This window comes from Drosophila guanche, unplaced genomic scaffold (assembly GCF_900245975.1).
Source record: "Drosophila guanche unplaced genomic scaffold, DGUA_6, whole genome shotgun sequence".
Lineage (NCBI taxonomy): Eukaryota > Metazoa > Arthropoda > Insecta > Diptera > Drosophilidae > Drosophila > Drosophila guanche.
In genome coordinates, this window is record NW_022995812.1 from 32,842 (window position 1) to 36,558 (window position 3,717).

General features: G+C 44.2%; 2 long non-coding RNA genes across 4 annotated transcripts; both read right to left on the reverse strand.

Moving 5' to 3' along the window:
- Positions 1 to 2,296: 2,296 nt before the first annotated feature.
- LOC117591585 lies at positions 2,297 to 2,647 on the reverse strand. Its single transcript, XR_004574426.1, has 2 exons — positions 2,419 to 2,647; positions 2,297 to 2,362 (listed from the first exon to the last, which is right to left on the reverse strand). It is a non-coding gene; the product is annotated as an uncharacterized LOC117591585 (long non-coding RNA).
- Positions 2,648 to 2,713: 66 nt separating this feature from the next.
- On the reverse strand, positions 2,714 to 3,717 carry LOC117591583. 3 transcript variants are annotated; one of them, XR_004574425.1, is made up of 4 exons: positions 3,628 to 3,717; positions 3,344 to 3,543; positions 2,943 to 3,276; positions 2,714 to 2,868 (listed from the first exon to the last, which is right to left on the reverse strand). It is a non-coding gene; the product is annotated as an uncharacterized LOC117591583 (long non-coding RNA). The 3 variants fall into 3 exon arrangements; XR_004574424.1 differs by having other exon boundaries at positions 2,932 to 3,276; XR_004574423.1 differs by lacking the exon at positions 2,714 to 2,868 and having other exon boundaries at positions 2,875 to 3,276.

The following is a 3,717-nucleotide window of genomic DNA, read 5'->3' on the forward strand; positions in this document are numbered from 1 at the left end:
GTCTGACCAAATCACAGAAGGGTCCGCCTCAGGAAGACTCACAGCTGGCGACAAGCAGGAAAAACACTAACGGGGTCTCAAATGGCCAACTCTCCAGTAATCCTTTTAGAATCAACGAAAAGCAGTCGCATGGCCAAAATGGCGTGCATTCCCATGGGCAGCAGGTACAGCAGCATCATCGAGGATCAGAGAAGAATACGCCCACAAGCCCGCAGCGGCAACAAAATATTCCCCAACAGCCAAACGCAAGCAGGAACTCTAATATTATTAATACGGCGCCAAGCCGCCAACATTCCAGCAAAAACATGCAGCAATCTGATGTAAATCAGGGCAACAGCAACATTGGCAGGTCTCCTCCCAACCCCCGTGGACACCAACAACAACAGCAACAACAACATAGAGAGCTACAGTCGCCCCAGAATCAACACTACCAGAAGCTTGGGGCCTCAGATGGGATTGACCAACTGATGCAAGTAGTAAGCCAAAACTTGCTGGTTGTAAGTGAAATGGGTAAAAAAATGGATGCCCTTATTGATTTAATACATGCATTTATTATTTCAAATAACAGACAAACTGTCTCTAACGCTAATGACCTTGCTAATGAATAATTACAACCAAATAAATAATTTCTTTAACTCTAATTCGGGCAACGACTCAACCAGTCCATTAGCTGCCACCACTACAAATGCCAACACAGATATTGTTGACCCTACTGATACTTCTTCAACAGGTGTCCATTACAACAACTCTTTTAAAATTGTCTACTGGAACGCCTGTGGCCTCAGGAATAAAATCTTAGAACTAGAGTTTTTCATGCAGCGACACAATGTTGACATAATGATGATTATAGAGACCCGTATAGCCAAACATGTCAACACTAACACCACTATATCTGACAGTCTTACTATAAATGGATACGTAAGATATGCGGCGTCACACCCTTCTGTCAGCAGAAGAGGTGGAGTAGCAATCTACGTAAAAGCCGGCATCAAGCACACTGCACTAGAACCCATCGAAGAAGAATTCCTACAATGTGCCCCAATAGCGCTAACTACAAGTAACAACGAGGTAATTGCAATAGCACCTATATACTGCCCGCCAACTGCCACTTGGACGGCACAACATTTTAAAAAACTCTTTATCTATATGGGAAATCTCTGCTCTGGCTCTAAATTTATAATAGGAGGAGATTTTAATGCCAAACACCAATGGTGGGGTAACGCTAGATCATGCAAAAGGGGGAGAGTTCTAATGGAAGCCATCCATTCAAACAGTAGGCTAAACGTCCTGGCCACAGGGGGAGCAACGCACTTCCCCTTTGATGCAAGGAAAAGGCCCTCTGCTATCGATTTTGCAGTTTATGCAGGCATTAGCTACGAGCGACTGGACACATACTCAACAATTGATCTGAAATCAGACCATCTTCCGATATTTGTTAGCTTGGCCATCAGTGGCACGGCGACAACGCTTGAAACTAATCGCAGGTTGTTGCCCAACAAGGCTAATATCAGAAAGTTTCAGGAGTACTTACTGCAGCGTATAAATTTAAATATCCAAGTTAAATCAGGAGAAGACATTGAGGATGCGATCGACATCTTTTACCAAAACATATATAATGCAGCGGCGACTGCTACTACGATAACATCTTCGCGGTTTGCGCCAGGCACAGGAAGATTACCAATCGATAGGAAAACTCAAAGACTCCTAAGAATAAAATGGAAGCTCAAGCGTGAGCACATGCGTAGGCCTACATCAGAGTCGCGACGGCTATGTAATGCAGCAAACTCGAAACTTAAAAAGGCAATTCGTGAAAAGAAAAATAGCCAGATGAATAAACTTTTTAAAGAAGTAGACGCTGACGATCGTTATAGGATGGACAAATTGTGGAGGCTGACAAACAAGATCAAGAGACACCCAGAACCAAACTGGCCTTTAAAAATCCTTAGTTGTAGCGGTGGTGACCATAAGTGGACAAGAACTAGCGAGGAAAAAGCTGAGGCATTTGTTTCGCACCTAGAAGAAAGATTTGCACCAAAACTAGTCAACACTGAGGAATTCAGGAACGGGGTGGAAGAGGAGCGCAAAGAACTAGAACAGCTAAAGCGCTTAACAGCAACACCGGAATGGCTCCAAAGGCAGCAATTTGGGGAAACTAGCGACGGAAATAAACCTCCATTCAGGCCCATCTCACCAAATGAAGTCATGCTGGAAATTAGATCTCTAAAAAATAAAAAAGCCCCTGGGATGGATCGGGTAAATAATAGAGTTATAAAAGCCCTGCCTCATAAAGCAGTCATTTACTTGACATACATTTATAACTCGATACTTAGACACGGCCATTTTCCCAAACAATGGAAATGTGCTGCAATTACAATGATCAAGAAACCAGGCAAAAGCGCAAATGATGTTGGCTCATACCGACCAATTAGCCTCTTGGCTGGCTTCTCAAAGCTTTTTGAAACGCTGCTAATGAAACGAATGTTTGAATGCAGGGAATTTGAAAATGCCATTCCTTCTCACCAGTTTGGGTTTAGGAGACATCATAGCACTGAGCAGCAATTGGCACGCGTCACGCAATACATTCTGGACTCCTACGAAAAACAATTATACTGTTCTGCTGTTTTCATAGACATAAGTGAAGCCTTCGACAGAGTTTGGCATAGTGGCCTACTGCTCAAGCTGGCCAAGCTACTGCCTTTTGCGTATTACAAGGTTCTAGAAAGTTATCTCACTAATAGATCATTTATTGTAAATGGCCAAAACGGACTACGATCTAGATCCGGAAAAATCTGCGCTGGAGTCCCACAGGGGAGTGTCCTAGGCCCCGTGTTGTATACTGTTTTCACGTCAGATATGCCGCTGCCGCACCTAGAGGGACAAAATGATAGATGGAGGTCAGATTACTATAAGGACATGTTGCTATCTACATACGCAGACGACACCATCATCCTGTGTGCCAGAAGCTTGGCCACTACAGCGGTCCGTACGAACGAGAAATATCTCCAAAGCTTCACCTCCTGGGCCTCTAAATGGGGCATCAGCCTAAACAAAGACAAAACGATACATGTATTATACACAAGGAAATCAATTGAAAATGGAATTAGAGAACTGTCACCAAAAATGTATGATACTCATATTGTTAATAAGTCCAGTCACCGGTACCTAGGACTGATAATGGACAGGAAGCTGGTTCTACATGCACATGTATCATGTCTGGTTGATAGAGTGAGGGGAGCAGCCATCAAGTTAAACTGGATTATAGGCAGCCAGAGCCGTCTGTCAAAAGAATGCAAAATGATTGTATATAAGCAATTAATCGCCCCGATATGGAAATATGCCCTACCTGTGTGGGGGGCCTTGGTATGTGACTCTCAATTCTGTAGGATAGAAGGCACGCAAAACCGGCTCGTGAGAAAGATTGCAATGGCCAGCAGATACATCAGAAGCCAGGACATCCGAGAGGCACACAACATCGACTCAGCAGAGGACATCTTTAATACGTATAGCAGCAGGATGGCAACATCACTCTCTACTCATCCAAATCTGGAAGCAAGAAAGCTTATTATGCATCCATTCATCCCCCGGAGATTGGAACGGCCGAGATACAAAAGGCAGCTGGAAACTCACGTTCTTCCGCTCCAACAGCAGCTCTTGCAGGAAGCAGCAGCCCAACAGCAGCAGCCGCTGCCAACTTTAATCCACCGTGAGCAGATTGCA